The 22,548-nt window shown below is 48.1% G+C and overlaps 1 pseudogene; it reads left to right on the top strand.

Annotated features, from left to right (window-relative positions):
- Positions 1-9,406: 9,406 nt before the first annotated feature.
- Positions 9,407-13,136, top strand: LOC123076280 (protein MAIN-LIKE 1-like; annotated as a pseudogene).
- The last annotated feature ends 9,412 nt before the right edge of the window (positions 13,137-22,548 follow it).

Here is a 22,548-nt window from a genome sequence, read left to right as displayed (position 1 = left end):
GAGCGGCCACCGGGTTGTATCTGGCACTTGGAAGGGTGTGTTTTATTAAGTATCCGGTTCTAGTTGTCATAAGGTCAAGGTACAACTCCAAGTCGTCTTGTTACCGAAGATCACGGCTATTCGAATAGATTAACTTCCCTGCAGGGGTGCACCACATTACCCGACACGCTCGATCCCATTTGGCCGGACACACTTTCCTGGGTCATGCCCGGCCGCGGAAGATCAATACGTCGCAACCCCACCTAGGCACAACAGAGAGGTCAGCACGCCGGTCTAAACCTAAGCGCACAGGGGTCTGGGCCCATCGCCCTTAGCACACCTGCACGTTGCGTACGCGGCCGAAAGCAGAACTAGCCCCCTTAATACAAGAGCAGGCTTACGTTCCAATCCGGCGCGCGCCGCTCAGTCGCTGACGTCACGAAATGCTTCGGCTGATACCACAACGCCGGTTGCCCATATCTTGTCCCACGTGGCGGTTAGTGCGTATAAGGTCAACGACCCAACTCAGATCAAATATCAAGATCTCGTTAAGCGTGTTAAGTATCCGCGAACGCCGAACAGGGCCAGGCCCACCTCTCTCCTAGGCGGTCTCAACCTGCCCTGTTGCTCCGCCTCAAAGATCCACTCGCGGGCACTCCTACGAGCCGACCCGTCTTTAGTCACCACAAGTATCATGTATAAAGTATATAGTATATACCCGTGATCACCTCCCAAGTGATCACGGCCCGATAATATAGCACAGCAGACGGACAAGAATGTAGGGCCAAAGATGGAAATACTAGCATCCTATACTAGGCAAGTAGGAATGCAGGAGCAAGGACAGGCTATGCATCAGGATAGGATAAACGAAAAGCAGTAACATGCGACACTACTCTAATGCAAGCAGTATAGAGAAGAGTAGGCGATATCTGGTGATCAAAGGGGGGGCCTGCCTGGTTGCTCTGGCAAGAGAGAGGGGTGGTCAACTCCATAGTCGTACTGGGTAGCAGCGGCGTCGGTCTCGGTGTCTAGCGGAAGAAGAGGGGGAAGAAACAATGAATACAATGCAAACAGATGCATGACGATGCATGACAAAGCAAAGCGTGATGCTAGGCGTGCCCTAACGCGGTATGAGGTGATACCGGTGAAGGGGGGGGGGAACATCTGGGAATGTATCCCCGATGTTTCGCGTTTTCGGGCAGAGGAGCCAGAGGGGGAAAGTTGCGAGTTTGATATGTTAGAGGTGTGTGGCGGACGAACGGGCTGCGTATCCGGGTTCGTCGCGTCGTTCTGAGCAACTTTCATGTTGAAAATAATTTAATCCGAGTTACGGATGAAAATATATGATTTCCTAAAGATTTTATTAATTTCTGGAATTTAATTAATTATTTTAAATTAATCCGAAAATGGATTTATGACATCACCATGATGTCATGCTGGCGTCAGCAGTCAACAGAGGTGTTGAATGGGTCACTGACAGGTGGGTCCCACTAGTCATTGACTTAGTTAACTAAACAGGATCAGTTAGTTTAATTAAAGTGATTAGGTTAACTAGTTAATTAGGCTAATCTAATCAGGATTAATTAAGTTAATTAAGTTAATTAATTAATATGTATTTTATTATTAGTTATTTTTAAACCTCTTTTTTTATTAAACGTTCTCGGGGCTAGGCCCCACATGTCATTGGCCCTAGGGGCATCACGGGGGCCGGGTTACGGGCGCACCTGAACGGGCGATGGCCCTCGCGGGTGGGGCTTGCTTGTCAGGACGCGGGACGAGGCCGTGGCCACGGCAGGGCTCGCCGGCCGGCCACAGCAGGCGGACGCAGGGGGCGGCCCGGTGCGTCGCCCGGGAGCAAGGCAGCAGCAAGGGGCTGGCCACGGCGCGGGAGCGTGGTGGCAGAGAGGGGCGCGGCCCGGCATCGGTGCGGTGTTGCCCGAGAGGGCCGCCGGCGAGCAGCACAACAGAGGGGGAAGGCGAGGCCAGGGCGCGGTCGGTGGTGCCGGAGCACGACCAGGGGGCTGAGCGGGGTGCACGGCCCAGACCGGCGCGGGGAGGCTGCGGCCCCGGGGCAGCAACAAGTGCGGGCGGCGGCAGCGGTCACGAGCTCCGGCGCGGGAGCAGAGAGCCACGGTGGAGGGCGCGCCGGTGAGGTAGAACAACAGCAGGGGGGTCAGCCACGGCGCGGGCGATGCACGTGCGGGTTCGGCCGGAGCAGGTCCGGGCTCGGGAGCGCCGAGGCACAGGCGGGCGACGACGATGCGGATCATAGGAGAAGGGAGGGGACGTGCGGTGGAGCTCACAGGGGTTCGTAGGGGTCCGGGCAGCGGGGCGTGGGGAGGTAGGCGGGGACGACGGCGTCGAGGGGGCAGTCCGACGAGGTGGAGGAAGCAGGCCGGCGGGGGAGGAGGAAGCAGACCGGCGGGGGGAGCTCCGGGCGCCGGTGTCGACGTACAGGGGCGAGGGGATCGGGAATCCTCCCGATCCAGATCCAATCGAGGGGGAAAGTGGGGGGAGCGAGTGGGCGACGTGGGGAAACGGCTAGGGTTTCGGGGGGTATGGGGAGTGCGGGGGGGGGCCGGCTGGTCTCTTGCCTAGTTGGGCTGGTGGCCTGCTGGGCCAAAGCCCGGGGGGGGGGTTGTTTCCTTTTTTTTTTTTTGTTAGTTTGTTTTTCTCTTTTGTATTTTCTTTCTTTATTTCTCTTTTTTGTTTTAATTCATTTTAAAATATTTAGGCATTTTATAAAAATGTGTTTACTTCACCATAATTACCTATGCAATATTTGGCACCCCCCGAACATTTTTGTTTTGACTTTTGAAAACTTTGGGTGTTTGTCGCTAATTCATTTTTGAATTTGCAATGTTTTTGAACTACCACTTAATTAGCAACAGTAACATAGATTACATGGCATCATCAGGAGAGTTTTACTGTAGTCTAATTATCTGGGCGTCACAATTCTCCTTCACTACAAGTAATCTCATCCCGAGATTTAAGAGGGGAGTAAGGGGGAAGTTCTGGTTATGGTATTCTAACGGATCTTCTCGAAGGAGTTAATCCCTTTCGTTGATGTCTTCATTTCTTTATTCCAATGCATCATGATAAAGTTGTCGTCCTTTCTTCGGGAACTCCATCGTACTTACGAAAGTATAAGGGGTAGCTCAGCTACGACATAATGCTTTTGAGGGAAACAATCTGGGTTAACCCATGAATGAGTATAAGATTATCTCTCGAGTTGAACATATAAAATACATCGAGAGTAAGGTACGAAGGTACAACAAGAGGTTCCAAGCGGATAGATAGCTGCTCGAAGTCTGTACCAGAGTGAGAAAGGGGTTCAGAGTAGCGAGAGTAAGTATTGCGTCGGATACCAGAATAGAGCACTAGGAAGGTGGCCCATGAATTAAATACAAAGCCAAGCGTGGGGAATATCCATTAGAAATAGGGTTGTACATGAGAGTCAGGTTTCGACCCTGTGGAACTGTGGGTTATGGGCCCACCATGTGGGTTAAAAGTAGGAAGGGCGGAGACGTCTTGCGTGATCATGCAAGCAAGGCATGCCAGAGGGTAGCCTGTCGATTATGTCGGCAACAACGTCGATGCCAAGGGCGAGGGACGAAGAGAACCATTTTCCTACTTGTTGAATGAGGCGGACCAATAGGCAAAGTTCTCGTCCATCGGTGGTTACCGTAATGTCATCAACAATAGTAACAGGCTCTTACTGACAGAGTTGTACATCGAGATGTTTGCACAAGCAGGTAATTATTTCTGCTTATATCATATAGATCATAGAAATGTTTAAACAAACCAATGGAAAGGAAAAAATGTCTATCAGAATTAATCAGAACAATGGAAAAAAATGTGTTTAGACACATTTTTCAGGGGTATATCCTTCCCAAGGACAAGCAGAGCATGATATCCATGACAGGATATAACATAGAAAACCCTTTAGGAATGGGGAGAGAAATTTTATACCATTACCCATACAACGGTGTTGGATAATCGATAAAGAAAATTTAGCATTGTGCTTCAAATGTTTTTATTGAAATTCGGAGTACCACAGACATGCTTCAAGATAGCATTGACAAGGTCTTCAAGCAAAGGTCAGACTTTGGATACACAAAGGATCCATCAAGGACAACTTATAGAATAAGTCTTACAATTTCCTCATGGAAGAATGGATAATCTTGCAGAAAAGGAAATTATAACAATAGGTCCTCCGGCTAGGTGCGCTAGGCATGACATCACCTTACCAGGTCACATGTAGACCAACGTTATAACGCTTGGAATTATGTTCCAACCATCATATCAGACCGAGATTCAGTTCAGATAGGTGGCAGGATAACTCAGACTCACGATGCCTGAGAAGAAAGGTGCAACACCAATTGTCGAGATGACATTGTAAGATTCTCGGGAATTGAACTGTGTGAGCGAGTTCCGAAACAAGATTTCATCATTAAACCAAGGAGAGGAAGAGGATGTGGCTGATGGACTCAACGACAATTCATCAAGATTTCCAAAGGATGGATTTCCACAATTAAATATTGAACGAAAATGCACCTGGAAATATGGACCAAGTAGGACGTTTAAAGTTAGAATGGTGATTCGATAACGAAACTATCGGCCATTCACTTCAAAACAATAGGGTTGCTAGAGATATCAAATTCCCACAACAGAGTTCACTCAACACGGGGGCCAAGAAAAGAATGGTGATGGCGAGAAGTATCACTGTAACAAGAATTTCTTAAGAGGTGGTGAAATCCTCACAACATTGTTGATATAAAAGATGGTAATACTCCAATGTAAAGAAGAACAATGCTGGGTAGCAACGAACTCAAGGTATAACACACAACACGAACAAGTTTGTGTTGGAGGGCGGCAATAAAGTGGCCGATGATAACACGACTCATCGAGGGCAAGGATGTCATTTCTCTTCATGAATCCGATTGATATCTTGGAAGAGCTCATAAGGTTGATGATGATCACGACACATTTGTCGAGAGATTTCATGAAGAAGTAATCAATCAGCGACGACATCGAGTCAAAGGAATGATGAAGCGAAAAGTTATTGGAACCATGGATATGACACAAACTCAAAATCAAGTCTGTTCAAGGAGAAATGATATGATGAGGAAAATCGACGTATGCTTAGCTCATCATCGAAAGTGGTGCTCCGGGAATAAGGACCAGGTAGCACAGTTAAAAGTTGCACGATAATGATATCGCCGATCAGGCTAGCGATGACTTGAAGGATTAATAAACTCATAAGTAATGAAAATTACTTAGAGTTATTGAATCGGAGTGTGGAATCAATTCACTTATCGGTGTTCTCGGTTGACAAACAACCCAGAACCCATGAAGTGACAAAGACAAGGTAAGGTAGTGTTTCATCAAAGTTTATAAGATGTAGTGCAATGGCAAGATATCCTCGAGATACCCGGGGTAATACTCGACACAAGATCAAAGTAAAAGGTTGGACTGGTGTATTGATCCATAGAAGACAAGTGATTAAACTTGCCCGAGAAATGGGATCAAAGAGAAAATATGGTCAGAACCACGATTGCATAGGATAAATTCACAGATACCAGATGCTATTGTATCAACGAAATAGTTATTATCGCAAGAAGCTTCTATGGTAGGATCTTATCGTGTCCATGGGCATGAACACAAAGTTCAAGGTCGACTCCCACTTCTTCAATGTATAACCTTCCATTCACCTCTCACTTTTGAAGAAGTCGTAGTGTTGAAATTTTATCTAGCAAAATACCAGAAGAGTATGACTCGTGAAAACTTTCGAGTTCACACATATAAAGGAAGGCATAGGTCCAACCCATAGGGGCTTCTTAGAAACATATACCACAAGTTTCAAGAGTAAATATCACAAGCTCGAAAGTAGAGCAAGGTTGAGAAAGTAGATGATACAATTTACCAAAGGCATTATGTATCCAAGGGAAGGCTCACAAGGTTATTGAATATGAAGGACAATGTCGGATAAATTCCAACAAAGGATCCGGTGGTCCTCAAGGTATCTGATGTGAGCATCAGTACTCAACCAGAGGAGGAAAGAATGCAAGGAGATCAGATTATAGAAATAACTGACTGATTCAATGCTCAAAAGCAAAGGAATAATGATTCCCAAATCAAGGGATCAAAAGCAAACACTCTGATTAAGGATGGATAAGATGAGTAAGCTTAGGGGTACAATCAACGACAATTTGATTCGTCGAGATCCAACTCATGTTTCAAATGACGTCTGAGCCAGAAAGATGAATTCTAGGATCTGATTAAGGATTGCAACATTCGCAACATATTGAATCAAGGGACCCAAAATGATATTGACAAGGGATGCCAATAAGATTACCAGACTTATGGGATTAATCATAATGCTAGTAAGCAAGAATTTCAAGAGCATTAGGATGTCAAGGATTTTTAGAAGAACGAATGGTATTTCGAAGACTTTTGTGAAATACGGGAATCAACTGTGGATGAACGGATACTCGATAAGTGCGAGAATTATCCGTAAGGGTATTCAGGTGACAAAGAATAGCAAGGCAGTAAGCTCAAAGGATTATCGAAACAACGACGAGTGTTTCGGGGTATCTTGTAATAACAAGACCAACCGGGGATTAATGTAAGAATAACAACTGCAAGTAGTTATCCATAAGGGTTGACGGTGGAAGGGGAATTGCAAACGCGATGAACACAAGTTCTCGGGTTAACAGCGGAGAGTATCTTCAGGGTCTTCATGTGTAGCAGACGATCATCAGTAATAAGGGGCTCTCCGGGTGAAAGTGATAACGAGAACCTAATGTTAGATTTAGCAAAATTCATTTAACCCGAATAGAAGAGATGTCAGAGTCCCAGAGTATAGGTTGAGGAATAAAAGATCCTACTACCACCCAATGGCGACGTGTGCCCGTAAGACACACAGCCATGTTAGTAAAAGTTTTGTATTGACTAGACTCGACTTCGGCCAAGGAGTATAGAAGGGGGATTCCTACAGGCAGTCGGCTCTGATACCAACTTGTGACGCCCCCGATTCAATCGTACACTAATCATGCACGCAAACGTGTACGATCAAGATCAGGGACTCACGGGAAGATATCACAACACAACTCTAAAACATAAATAAGTCATACAAGCATCATAATACAAGCCAGGGGCCTCGAGGGCTCGAATACAAGTGCTCGATCATAGACGAGTCAGCGGAAGCAACAATATCTGAGTACAGACATAAGTTAAACAAGTTTGCCGTAAGAAGGCTAGCACAAACTGGGATACAGATCGAAAGAGGCGCAGGCCTCCTGCCTGGGATCCTCCTAACTACTCCTGGTCGTCGTCCGCGGGCTGCACGTAGTAGTAGGCGCCTCCAGTGTAGTAGTCGTCATCGCCTGTGGCGTCTGGCTCCTGGGCTCCATCGTCTGGTCGCAGCAATCGGGTAGAGGTATGGGGAAAAGGGGGAACAAGGCAACCGTGAGTAATCATCCAAAGTACTCGCAAGCAAGGAGCTACACTACATATGCATGGATATATGTGTAAAGGGCCATATCAATGGACTGAACTGCAGAATGCCAGAATAAGGGGGGGATAGCTAATCCTGTCGAAGACTACGCTTCTGGCAGCCTCCGTCTTGCAACATGTAGAAGAGAGTAGACTGAAGTCCTCCAAGTAGCATCGCATAGCATAATCCTACCCGGCGATCCCCTCCTCAATGCCCTGTTAGAGAGCGACCACTGGGTTGTATCTGGCACTTGGAAGGGTGTGTTTTATTAAGTATCCGGTTCTAGTTGTCATAAGGTCAAGGTACAACTCCAAGTCGTCCTGTTACCGAAGATCACGCCTATTCGAATAGATTAACTTCCCTGCAGGGGTGCACCACATTACCCGACACGCTCGATCCCATTTGGCCGGACACACTTTCGTGGGTCATGCCCGGCCGCGGAAGATCAACACGTCGCAGCCCCACCTAGGCACAACAGAGAGGTCAACACGCCGGTCTAAACCTAAGCGCACAGGGGTCTGGGCCCATCGCCCTTAGCACATCTGCATGTTGCGTACGCGGCCGAAAGCAGAACTAGCCCCCTTAATACAAGAGCAGGCTTACATTCCAATCCGGCGCGCGCCGCTCAGTCGCTGACGTCACGAAATGCTTCGGCTGATACCACGACGCCGGCTGCCATATTCGTATAAGGTCAACGACCCAACTCAGATCAAATACCAAGATCTCGTTAAGCGTGTTAAGTATCCGCGAACGCCGAACAGGGCCAGGCCCACCTCTCTCCTAGGCGGTCTCAACCTGCCCTGTCGGTCCGCCTCAAAGATCCACTCGCGGGCACTCCTACTAGCCGACCCGTCTTTAGTCACCACATGTATCATGTATAAAGTATATAGTATATACCCGTGATCACCTCTCAAGTGATCACGACCCGATAATATAGCACAGCAGATGGACAAGAATGTAGGGCCACAGATGGAAATACTAGCATCCTATACTAGGCAAGTAGGAATGCAGGTGAAGGTATCAACAGAAGTAGCAAGGACAGGCTATGCATCAGGATAGGATAAACGAAAAGCAGTAACATGCTACACTGCTCTAATGCAAGCAGAAGAGTAGGCGATATCTGGTGACCAAAGGGGAGGCTTGCCTGGTTGCTCTGGCAAGAGAGAGGGGTCGTCAACTCCGTAGTCGTACTGGGTAGCAGCATCGTCGGTCTCGGTGTCTAGCGGAAGAAGAGGGGGAAGAAACAATGAATACAATGCAAACAGATGCATGACGATGCATGACAAAGCAAAGCGTGATGCTAGGCGTGCCCTAACGCGGTATGAGGTGATACCGGTGAAGGGGGGGAAACATCCGGGAATGTATCCCCGGTGTTTCGCGTTTTCGGGCAGAGGAGTCGGAGGGGGAAAGTTGCGAGTTTGATATGTTAGAGGTGTGTGGCGAACGAACGGGCTACGTATCCGGGTTCGTCGCGTCATTCTGAGCAACTTTCATGTTGAAAATAATTTAATCCGAGTTACGGATGAAAAGATATGATTTTCTAAAGATTTTATTAATTTTTGGAATTTAATTAATTATTTTAAATGAATTCAAAAATGGATTTATGACATCAGCATGATGTCATGCTTGAGTCAGCAGTCAACAGAGGTGTTGACTGGGTCACTGACAGGTGGGTCCCACTAGTCATTGACTTAGTTAACTAAACAAGATCAGTTAGTTTAATTAAAGTGATTAGGTTAACTAGTCAATTAGGCTAATCTAATCAGGATTAATTAAGTTAATTAAGTTAGTTAATTAATTAATATGTATTTTATTATTAGTTATTTTTTAAACCTCTTTTTTTATTAAACGTTTTGGGGGCTAGGCCCCACATGTCATTGGCCCTAGGGCCATAATGGGCGCCGGGTTACGGGGGCACTCGAACGGGCGATGGCCCTCGCGGGTGGGGCTTGCTTGCCAGGACGTGGGACGAGGGCGTGGCCACGGCAGGGCTCGCCGGCCGGCCACGGCAGGCGGACGCAGGGGGCGGCCCGGTGCGTCGCCCGGGAGCAAGGCAGCAGCAAGGGGCTGGCCACGACGCGGGAGCGTGGTGGCAGAGAGGGGCGCGGCCCGGAACCGGTGCGGTGTTGCCCGAGAGGGCCGCCGGCAAGCAGCGCAACAGAGGGGGAAGGCGAGGCCAGGGCGCGGTCGGTGGTGCCGGAGCACGACCAGGGGGCTGAGCGGGGTGCACGGCCCAGACCGGCGCGGGGAGGCTGCGGCCCCGGGGCAGCAACAAGTGCGGGCGGCGGCAGCGGTCACGAGCCACGGTGGAGGGCGCGCCGGTGAGGTAGAACAGCAGCAGGGGGGTCAGCCACGGCGCGGGCGATGCACGTGCGGGTTCGGCCGGAGCAGGTCCGGGCTCGGGAGCGCCGAGGCACAGGCGGGCGACGATGATGCGGATCATAGGAGAAGGGAGGGGACGTGCGGTGGAGCTCACAGGGGTTCGTAGGGGTCCGGGCAGTGGGGCGTGGGGAGGTAGGCGGGGACGACGGCGTCGAGGGGGCAGTCCGGCGAGGTGGAGGAAGCAGGCCGGCGGGGGAGGAGGAAGCAGACCGGCGGGGGGAGCTCCGGGAGCCGGCATCGACGTACAGGGGCGAGGGGATCGGGAATTCTCCCGATCCAGATCCAATCGAGGGGGAAAGTGGGGGGAGCGAGTGGGCAACGTGGGGAAACGGCTAGGGTTTCGGGGGGTATGGGGAGTGCGGGGGTGGCCGGCTGGTCTCTTGCCTAGTTGGGCTGGTGGCCTGCTGGGCCAAAGACCGGGGGGGGGGTTGTTTCCTTTCTTTCTTTTTCTTAGTTTGTTTTTCTCTTTTGTATTTTCTTTCTTTATTTCTCTTTTTTGTTTTAGTTCATTTTAAAATATTTAGGCATTTTATAAAAATGTGTTTACTTCACCATAATTACCTATGCAATATTTGGCACCCCCCGAACATTTTTGTTTTGACTTCTGAAAACTTTGGGTGTTTGTCGCTAATTCATTTTTGAATTTGCAATGTTTTTGAACTACCACTTAATTAGCAACAGTAACATAGATGACATGGCATCATCAGGAGAGTTTTACTGTAGTCTAATTATCCGGGCGTCACATAAAGTGCGAGATTACCCACAGCAGGTCGTGCACCGCGTTTCTACCACGCTAGAACATCCCGGATGGGTGTTCTTTAAGTGCAAAAAGATGGGGTATGTGCTTCTTTTTATTCAGTTGTGCTCTAGGATTCGATGCATTTTCGGTGGCTCATTTCTTACTCAAATTGGTGTGTAGGATGGATGCAAATTTTGGTATTGGGAAGAAGATTACATCGATCTATTGATAGCACGAAATTTGATACATGCTTGTGCACACATTGCTAGAATAGAGGTTAGAGATGGGATTAGATGTGAAACAACATCTACTCCATTCAAATCAAAGAAGAAAGAAGTGTGCGAGCTCGAGAAGTCGTAGATCAACAATGAAGACATAGAAAGATATTAATCCAGCTAGTGGGAGCAGTTATGGAAGTTGTATATCTTTTAGAATGACTGATTGTAATTCTTGTTTTCTTTGGCCTTACTCTCCTAGCGAAGAATTGATGAATTTTTTATGTACTCCAATGTAACAAAATGTCCTTGATGAAATAAAAGAAATGTGTTTCGGTAGCCAATTTTTTTATACATAGGGGCACTAGCCGGCCGTGGCGGACGTCCGTGCATTAAGTGCACGGAGAGCGCATCTAAGAAAACACCGAACACCGCACCATTGCCCTACCGAAACAGACACAATCCTGTAAAAATGAACTTCTGTTCCAAAGATAGAGACAAAAGAAAGGTAATTATAATCGGACTTGGCTTCTTTTTAGGCATGGGCGTTGGAGTTGGCCTCAGTTTTCAGATTCAAGGAATTTCATCGCGAAACTGTCAGGATGCCGATGGTGGCAAATTTGACAATTTTGACCTGTGAACGAAATCAATTCACGGAATGAACTGCCCGTGAAACTATTTCACTCCCCTGACCCATTTGTGTAGCGCCCGCCACGATGGCGCCACACCCTACTATGCAGCGCCTAGCTCGGGGGTGTTGCACGCCAGTCCACCGTGGCAGCCCCTGGGCCCGCACCCAGCAGTGCAACGCCTCCGCGCTAGGCGCCACACATGTAATGTGCAGCGCCCAGCCCGTAGGCGTTGCACTGTGACTTAGATGCCAGCCGCCCGCTCCCCCTCCCCCCACCCCACCCCATTCGTTCAGTTGCAAGTTACAGAAGCAGCGGCGCCGGTGGCTTGCTCCTCTCCCCCTCTCAATCCCCTCTCCCAAATCCTTCAGATCCGACGATTTGGTCCGTGCATTTCTTCACCAATCCATCCTAGAAGGTACTTTCCTCCGATCCCCTTCTTTCTATCCATAGAAAATATGATATTTTGAAGATTTGGGGAATACTTGTTTGATTAGATTAGATTTGAATCTTGCATGTATTAGAACTTTGCATGTATTGATTTGGGGAACCCTTGTTTGTTTGATTTGTGGAACCCTAGTTTAGTTTATGGAAGAGTTATTTTTATGAAGTAGGCATAGTTTATGGAAAAGTTATTTGTATGAAGTAGGCCTAGTTATTTGTGGAACCCTTTTCTATTAGTTATGTTTGATTTGATATGGTTGGATACATAGATTGGTATGGTTGCATCTAGTAGGCCTACTTTAGTTTTTTTGTATTCAAAAGATAATCGTGTTGACAAGAAAGCTTTCTTGCAAATTGCTAGGATAGTTTGGCTTCTCAATGATCATTGGGATGTACAACACCGGTCGTACGCTATGTCGGTGAAGCAGCAGGTAATAATGAAAGTTGCCGGTGTTATGAATTTCGTGTTTTTTTTCAAACACATACCCCCCATATGCAATGATTTGTTGGTTTGCTTGTAGGAGCTTGCACCTCTGAAGCTTCGGGCTCACGGGGTCAACCTTGGGTGGATGCTCTATGATGAGCGGTACACGCCGTATGTTAGGGAGACAGGACTTCTCCCTTTCATTCAGTTGGTCAGCCGGTCGACGCCACCCAACAATGCTCCAGCACTCACTACGCTTATTGATCATTGGAGGCCGGAGACACACACACTTTCCATCTTCGGACTGGGGAGATGACCGTGACGCTCCAGGATATAGCTATGATCACCGGTCTTCCTATCGATGGGAATCCTCTATGTATGAGCACCGATTCTGATGGGTGGCACGAGCAAATGCTTGCCCTTATCGGTATGGTTCCTCCGGAGCCGCGGGAACCAGAAGTAGAAGGCAAGAAGAAGGAAAGAGTCGCAGCCGGTGCTACTTTCACGTGGATTGTATCGAACTTCAGTAATTGCCCTGAGGATGCTGATGAGGACACGGTGAAGACATATGCTCGTGTCTACATGTGGTACGTGATATCCAGGAGTATGTTTGCTGATGGCACAGGCAAGAATGCTCCATGGATGTGGCTCAAAGCGTTGACCGTCTTCGATAGCAAATGGAGTTGGGGTTCGGCGACACTGGCTTACTTGTATAGACATGTATGAAATTGTTTCTGTTTCAATTCATTGGTACATTGTGAATGTGATCTTGTTGTTAACTCAACCATGTTCTCTTTTATGTGCAGTTGGACGAAGCCTGTTGTAGGCTATCTGGAGGTATTAGTGGTTGTTTGCTCGCACTTTCCATATGGAGCTGGGAGCGTTTGCCGGTTGGACGACCGAAGACCGTGAAGTTCGATGATTGGGACGAGAAAGACGACCCACTACGGCTCCCCACTTGGGCTTACAAGTGGGATGTGTTAAACGAGATGACGGATGATCCCTCGGTCATGTACAAGCTGTACAGGAGCGAGATGGATGAGATCACGCCTGAGCAGGTGAATCGACATTGCATAAGTTATTATCATGCTTCCATCGTAACTCGATATAAATTTTGCATTTTATCCCATTTTGTAGGTTGTATGGGAACCGTATGGAAAAGGAGAGAGTTTTGGGAACCCTATAGAGTCCAGGCTGAATCCGATGTGCACTAGGGATAGGGATCTCTGGCATATGCGGTGTCCACTCATATGCAACTGGGCGGTTGAGCTTCACCTGCCACATCGGGTGTACCGTCAGTTTGGTTTGTTCATGCCACACCCGCCGGAGTGGGAGGACACCTCCATAGTGCTACACGCGTAAGATATAATCAACCTTGAGCAATTAGCAGCTCCTCGGTGGTTTCGTTGATGCTAATATTATGTTTGTAACTTGCAGGTTGGATAGGAAAAAACAGCGGAAGATCAAGGATTGGGCCAAGCATCACAACAACTTTGTCATACAGTGGGCGCTTGCTGTGGAGCAAGCTAGGGCTGCAAAACGAGCCAAGCTTCGTGAGCACTGCCCGATTGTGTTCAACAACTATCTAACATGGTTTCTAGGCATCACGCATGTGGAGGTATGCAAGCCGGCGTATGATGATAAGATTTTGGAAGAACCCACCGTCTTTGATGAGGTAGCCCAGCAGCAGTACAACACATTAGTCAGGAAAGGCAACTCAGTGATCCCTGCGGGGCCAATGATGAACTTTGTGGTAATTGCCCTTTTTGCTTTTCAATTCGCACTATTCACATCTTCACTTGCCTAACACGTTAATACTGTTTATGCTCATAGCGTGCCCAGATCAAGAAAGCAGCTGATGAGACCGACACTATTCTGGAAACAACCCCAGCTGGCAAAAGCGATGGGGAAGGTGCACTTCGAGCATTCATTAAGGTTCACATATCCTTCAAACTAGCACTTAACATGTGTTGCTACGTTCGATGTCTCATTCACTTGTTCATGTTGCAGCGCCAGGGCCAAAAGTTAAGGTGGCTCTCAAACCTTTTCGGTTGTCGCGACCCCGAGTATGTATCACCAGAACGTTCTAGGTCGGCGACACCATCAGATCCAACTTCTGGCAATGCTAATCCATTGGACGATGAGGATGTGGGTGTGGTCACCCAAGAGGTATGGCCTGAGGATATATATCCAATTATTGATGCATTGCTAACTATATCCTCACACACGGTCTTTCCATATCTTTTGTGGATGCATAGGTTCCTGATGATATGACCTTGGAGACTTACAAGGTTCGGTCTGCATACGAGTTAAAGCCTAGGAAGGGATTCAAGAAATACACACCTGAGGACTTCACCCAAAGAGGCAAAAGGACGGTCGGCACCTCGCGGATGGCGGCTTTAGATGACTATTTGGATGACGATGTGGATGACGTGGAGGAACCGGAGCCGGAGCCGGAGCGGGTTCGTCTTCATAGGAAGGTGAAGAAGATTCCCTGCAAGAGAGGGGGAGGAGCAAGCAAGCGCGGAAGGAACTAGTCGTCGTCCTCTTTTAGCAATGGTAGTAATGGTAGCTCTATGTTGAACTCTATGTTGGTGGTAATGTCGAACTTGTCGTGTCGTGATGGTCACTCTGTGTTGAACTCTATGTTACTGGTAATGTCGAACTTGTCGTGTCGTGATGGTCACTCTATGTGTTGAACTCTATGTTGCTGGTAATGTTTAACTAGAAGTTGTTAGTAATGCTTATTGTGTGATGCAACTATCTGTGATGCGTATGACTTGAAATGACCCATTTAGAGGGACAAAAGAACTGGAGCAACAAAGAGCAACAGAAAGTTGGACAAGTTACAGACCTATGTGGCGCCTAGCTCAGAGGCGCCACAGTCCACAGTGCAACGCCTACATGCCAGGCGTTGCACTGTACAATGTGGCGCCTCCAGGCTAGGCGCCACACGGGTCTGTAACTTGTCCAACTTTCTGTTGCTCTCTGGATAGTTACAGACCTGTGTGACGCCTAGGCCAGAGGCGTCACACTCCACAGTGCAACGCCTAGCACGGCGGCGTTGCACTATGGTGTGTAACGCCTCCACCCCAGGCGCTGCACAAGCACTTAGCGAAATTTTTGGCCCAAACTGGAGGGATACATTCTGTTGCTCTCTGGATAGCTACTGACCTGTGCAGCGCCTAGCCCGGAGGAGTCACACTCCATAGTGCAACGCCTAGCTCCACGGCGCTGCACTATGGAGTGTGGCGCCCACGAGCTAGGCGCTGCACAGGTCTGTAGCTTGACATACATTCTATTGCTCTCTGGATAGCTACTGACCTATGCAGCGCCTAGCCCGTAGGCGCCACACTCCATAGTGCAGCGCCGTGGAGCTAGGCGTTGCACTATGGAGTGTGACGCCTCCGGGCTAGGCGCTGCACAGGTCTGTAGCTTGACATACATTCTGTTGCTCTCTGGATAGTTACTGCCCTATGCAGCACCTAGCCCGTAGGCGTCACACTCCATAGTGCAGCGCCGTGGAGCTGGGCGTTGCACTATGGAGTGTGACGCCTCCGGGCTATGCGCTGCACAGGTCTGTAGCTTGACATACATTCTGTTGCTCTCTGGATAGTTACTGCCCTATGCAGCGCCTAGCCCGTAGGCGCCACACTCCATAGTGCAGCGCCGTGGAGCTGGGCGTTGCACTATGGACTTAGTGAATTTTTTAGCATATGCAATGCTAGGCGTTGCACTATGGACTTAGTGAATTTTTTAGCGTGCTAGGCGTTGCAAACATTGTAAGATGACGTGAAGTAGGATTGATACATAGCAATCTAACAACTGTGAAGAGAACATATGCACGAAGTAGTTCACGACATATAGTAGTTCATAACACATAGTACTTCACGACACATAGTAGTTCTTACAACCAGCTCGAGGAGGAGACATAGTAGTTCACGACACATAGTAGTTATTACAACCAAATCGAGGAGGAGACATAGTAGTTCACGACACATAGTAGTTCACAACCAAATCCAGGAGGAGACATAGTACTTCATGACACATACTAGCTTTATTGGGTAGAGCAAGGGCCCTTTCCCTTCTTCTTCTTCCTCTCTTCTTCCTCTTCCTCCTCCCTTTTTCTTACGAGGTTAGCCTCCTTAACCACCCTTTCCATGAATATCTGATTGTCCCTCTCTTCTTTTTCAGCTGCAATTGCCCAAAGCTTCATGGTTTTTTCTTGAAAATCCTTTAGACGCTTCTTCTGTGCCTCCTCACATTTCCTCACCAACGCTTGCTCCCTAGAGCGCATCGCATCTGACGCTCTCTCTCTCCTCTTCCTCTCCTTCTCACGCTCCTCTTCCTTCTTCTTCTTTAGCTTGGCTGCATCCTCATCTCTAAGCTTCTTTGCAGCCTTCTCCCACCATCCCGCCATCTCATCTTCGCCATCCTCCTTCATCGTTGGTTTGTTGGGTTGGGAAGCCGCCATACCTACAATGAGTGAAACATAATGGTTAGTAAGGACAACAAGAACAAAAGGAAGCACATATGATAAACAAAAACATATGAAAATATGATAAACAAGAACATATGAAAAACAAGAACATACGGAAACGGTCCATCTAGGTATCCAAACATTCCTCTATAACGAACTTGCCCTTCTCCATCACCACGGCCAAGTCCACCACCAAGGCCAAGACCATCACCAAGGCCTAGACCATCACCACGGCCATTGCCACCACCACGAGCTCTACCACCACCACGGCCTAGACCACCACCACGAGCTCTACCACCACCACGGCCTCTTGTAAGTCCTAGTTGCCGACCTCTTTGTTGCCTAGATCCTCTTTGGCTAACACTTGGTTGGTTTGGCACTTGTTGGCTACCACTTGGTTGGCTTGGCACTTGTTGACTACCACTAGGTTGGCTACCACTTGGTTGCCTTGGCACTTGTTGGCTACCACTAGGTTGGCTACCACTTGGTTGCCTTGGCACTTGTTGGCTACCACTAGGTTGCCTTCGCTTTTCTTGGCTACCTCTTGGTTGGCTTGGCACTTGTTGGCTACCACTTGGTTGGCTCCCTTGTGTAGCTCCTTGTTGGCTTGTGCTTGCATCATTTGTCTTGGACCTTTTCCTTGGTTTCGTACATTTTCTTTTGTTGTGTCCATGACCTTTGCACTCCCCACAACGGGAGCTCTCAGGAGGCTCTTGGAATTGGTCGTTGCCCGCTTCGCGGCGGCCACCATGGCCCCATCCGTCCATGTCTCCTCTAAGACGCTTTGTCTGACGTCTACCCCGTTTAACAACCTTCAACTCCTGATCCGGCCATAGTTGAACTCCATGATACTCCGGCCATTGTGATTGGTCAAAGTACGGGTGAAAGCGGGGAGCCCATGTTTTCTTGACCGTCATGATTGAGAACTCCGACTCCCTCATGGTGCGTGGGTGATTGATGTCCACATTCCTAACGCGACCAGCGGTATACAAGTGTGAGCATGGGAGATGAAGCAACAACGGCCTCCCGCAAGTGCAATCACATTGTGTTAACGACACCTTGAAAGCCCGACCTCCATGTTGCCGGCCATCGTTTGTGGTTCCTCCTGGCTCTTTCACTTCGTACTTCCACTCTTCGTTGTCATATAATATAGCTTCTTCTGAGTCCGCCTTCCGTGATTGAAATACCAACCATTCATCAACTTTGGGTGGGAACTTGTACTTGTACTTCCATGGGTTCTCACCCGCTATTTGTGCATCGGTTTCCATCGAGTACTTTACAAAGTACGCATTCATCTTGTCAAATGTGTATTGAACTATTGCCGTCACGGGTAATCCACGTGCACCTTTGAGCACCCTATTGAAGCATTCCGCCATATTGCTTGTCATTTGACCGTATCTCCGGCCATCTTCATCAAAGGCACGTGCCCACTTGTTCCGGTATTGAATGTGCTTATTGAGAAAGTCTTGACCCCCGGCATCAAGTTTTTTGTGTGCGAGCAATTTGTGGTACAAAGTGGCGAAGCGCTTCTCGGAGAAAGCAAGACAACAATCTTGAAGATCATCGGCCAACTCCTTAAGGCCACATGCCCTATAGAAGTTTGAACAAAATTGCCTCATGCACCATCGATGGTGCAATGGAGCATGCCCGGGAATGTCAATCTCCACCGCGTTAAGAATTCCTTGATGCCGATCCGATATGACACAAATTTCCCTTTGAGCGGGTAACACCTTCGTCCTCAAAAGATGCAGAAACCACTCCCAGTTGCCATTGTTTTCCACCTCAACCAAAGCAAATGCCAATGGCAACACCCGGTTATTGGCATCACTTGCTATCGCAACCAACAAGGTGCCCTTGTATTGCCCGGTCAAGAACGTGCCATCAATTGCGATGACCGGCCTACAATGTTCGAAAGCCCTCACACATTGCTCGAATGCCCAAAAAGCACGGCCAAATACTCTGACTTTCCTTCCTTCATGAACCGTTGTTTGGTGCCCATGAGGCTCGACCACATGAACCATGCCCGGGTTTGTCGCGGCCATGGCTAACAACAACCTAGGGATTCGGTTGTATGCTTCCTCCCAAGTACCATACAACATCTTAAAAGCGGCTTGCTTCGCCTTCCATGCCTTGCCGTACTTCACCTTGTAGTGAAAGATGGCTTTCACAAGGTCAATGACATGTTGGACGCTCATTGTTGGAAGTGTAGATATTGAGTTGGAGAGCCTGTAAGCGATGAACTCGGACGTGAGTTGTTTGTGGTTTTGGGACACAATCTTGCCATCCACCCTTTTGCCTTGGCACATGTGAGTTGGCACACAACTCACTACGTGCCAAGTGGGACCTCCTTTCCATGGTCTTGCACGCACAATCCATGGACATATTTCATCTTCACATGCACATGCAACCGTGTAGCGCACTTTGACGTCCGAGTGCACCACCTTGTGTGGACGATAATGCGTAACCGAGTAGTTGTCGAGCCACATCTTCAATTCCAAGAAGGTGTCGAACTTAGAACCTTTAGCAATCCGGTTCTCGTCGTCTCCCAAATCACGATGAGAGCTTGGCCTAACCCCAAGAGGTACACATTGGCCACCATCTACCACGGCTTCATCCGCGAGACTAACATCCTTCAACAATGTAGTCCGATGATCCCGACCAAATACCTTCTCGAAATCTTCGGCCTCCTTCACCGTGAACCCCTCCGCATGAACTTGTTCATTGGGACCATCGTCATCCGAGTCCGATGCATATGCACGGGAAAAAGGGATGGAAGGGTCCATTGTCTCTTGCAAGTGATATTTGTTGAGATCACCCACATTATTGTCATGGAGATCAACTTCATTGTCATCGTCCGCATACTCATCATTGTCCTCTTGCAAAGCTTCATCTTGGTTGTTTGTAAACGGGCTCAATGTTGGCCTCACTTCTTGGGTCAAAAGAGGTTCAACAATTTCATCTCGCTTCAAGGGTGTGGGGCTACTAGCAACCAAAGGGGAGGGGTTCGGTTCAAGTCCAAATGCAAACTTGAATCAACCTTCTTCGTTGCAAATAACTCAAGAGCCTTGTCTAGTGATTCGGCCACCGTCTCCTTGTATGCAACCCAACGTTGCTCCGAGTTGACACGCATTGTCTTCCAACGGATGTGCATTCCAAAACCAACATTATGCCTTCCCTCCAACTCTATGATATCACTAGGGTCCGTCCAATTCAAATCTTTCCTAACTTGTTGCAAGAGCTCCGCATAGCTAGGACTACTATCAAACACCATGTCAACCTCATCCGGGTCCGGTTCTACATTGCCTTTCAAAAAGGCGTCCTTGTCCCCATGATGAACAAACACACATGTTCTTCCCATCCCTATAAGCATTCCAAAATCACAAGGTAACATTGCTTCCATGAGTACTAATACAAGGATTAACACGGAATAGAAACCCTAATATATATATCAAACAACAACCCTAACCCTAACCCTAACCCTAACCATAACCATAACCATAACCATAACCCTAGCCCTAAACCTAACCCTAGCACCAACATAAGAACACCCATAAGAATAACCCTAGCGTACTAACAAAGCCTAACCATAGAAATTGGCAAACAAACATCTCACATCTCCATGCAAATCTCTAAATCCAAACAAAACTAGGGTTTCCCCAAACTAGCAACAAATGAGCAATGGGAATTTTACTTGGACCAAAACAAGGGGATCGGAGAATATTACCTTGGGGGAGGGTTTGACTTCGAAATCCACGGAAAAATTCTTCAAATTTGCAAGATTTGGGAGAGGATTTGAGAGGGGGAGAGAGTGTGAGAGGGGGCAAAGCTCGGGGAGGAGAGTGGGAGAGTGTGTGGTGTGGGGGGTGGGGAGGGGGGGGGGAGCCAAGTGGCTGGATAAGTCACAGTGCAGCGCCTAGCGCGTAGGCGCTGCACTTTACAAGTGTGACGCCTAGCACGGAGGCGCTGCACATTACATGTGTGGCGCCTAGCGCCGAGGCGTTGCACTGCTGGGTGCGGGCCCATGGGCTGCCATGGTGGACTGGCGTGCAACGCCCCCGAGCTAGGCGCTGTACAGTAGGGTGTGGCGCCGTCGTGGCGGGCGCTACACAAAAGGGTCAGGGGAGTGAAATAGTTTCACGGGCAGTTCATTCCGTGAATTGATTTTGTCCACTGGTCAAAATTATCAAATTTGCCGCGGATGGTTCGTAATTCTCATGTACGATTCCGTGGAGTACAAGCACCTTGTCCGGTTGTATTAATTGGGCCAGCTCGCACTTGCGAGGTGATACAGTAAATGCTCAGAATAAACATGCAGAACGAGGCAGATTATAAAAGGGCGTTCCCTATCGTGTGTTCCATTTGGAGGAAGCGTGGAAGTTTTCCTGCGGCGACGATGTGTAATCATGAAATTTTTATGTTGGTTTCACTGTCGACATAACTACGTACGGGTGGACGGTTCATGGCAATTTCTCGGGACTTCGTGTTTCTCGGGAGTACATTTGTAATACCAGTGGAGTGTTTTTCAATCAGAGTCGTTTTCTTGCCAGGCTGTTTCAACTGTCCCGGTTTGACCAGAATTGATTACCTGTGGTCGATTTCTTCGGATGCCGAGTACGCACATGCACATGAGATTAGGGAAAATCAATTAAGCATGTGGGCACGAATCAATTAACCATGTGCACACATAGGGTAGTGCTATTTTAATTTTAACAATTGGTCTCAATATGGATGAAAACGGAGCGGAATGGATAGAACAGAGAGCTATCACATTTGTTTTCATATTTTTTTGTAGAAGTGAAAACGAATACAGAAACCCCGAAAATGAATATGGAAACAGATACTACCAAAAACAGACACATAGCGAATACAGAACGGACACGAAAACAGAAGTGTGCGTTGACCGGAACTTAAAAACCCCTTGAATCGTAGACAAATACACACAAAAACAACCAAATTTATGAATTGATAACATGGCTAAAATAATAAGATTATGTTCGCAACTTACCGCAGTATTGCAGTACCACTGGACAATTGCGTATAGGATCTAGTTGAGTACGTGTGTGGTAGTGGGAGTTGGGTTTCAAATGATCCATTCTGCTCATTGTGTCATTGTGTGTTGTTTGGTGGTTGGGATATAAAGCAGCCATAAGCCTATGATAAAAACAGAAATTCCATATTTACGGAAACAAAAAGTTCCGTTTCCACATTTGTTCCACCGGAAAACACCGTTCCATTCTTTTTTTTATTTCCGCATAAAAAAATTCCATTTCCACTTCCGTTTTGTAAATTTCCGTTTCCATTTTCATATTTCCTCTCCGTTTTAATTTTTCTTTCGGAAAAGCGAAAAGTTTCCACTCCATTTCATCCCTAGGTCTTAGTCAAGTGATATACTCCCTTTGTCCATGGAAGGAGAGTGCATCTACATACCCTTGTAGATCGTTAAGCGGAAGGGTTCAAGAGAACGGGGTTGAGGGAGTCGTACTCGTCGTGATCCAAATCACCGGAGATCCTAGTGCCGAACGGACGGCACCTCCGCGTTCAACACACGTACAACCCGGTGACGTCTCCCACGCCTTGATCCAGCAAGGAGAGAGGGAGAGGTTGAGGAAGACTCCATCCAGCAGCAGCACAACGGCGTGGTGGTGGTGGAGGAGCGTGGCAATCTAGCAGGGCTTCGCCAAGCACCACGGGAGAGGAGGAGGAGGAGAGGCAGGGCTGCACCAATAGAGGGAGAAAACTCATGTGTTGGCAGCCCCAA

This window comes from Triticum aestivum, chromosome 1B (assembly GCF_018294505.1).
Source record: "Triticum aestivum cultivar Chinese Spring chromosome 1B, IWGSC CS RefSeq v2.1, whole genome shotgun sequence".
Lineage (NCBI taxonomy): Eukaryota > Viridiplantae > Streptophyta > Magnoliopsida > Poales > Poaceae > Triticum > Triticum aestivum.
This window is presented reverse-complemented; position numbering and strand designations above follow the sequence as displayed.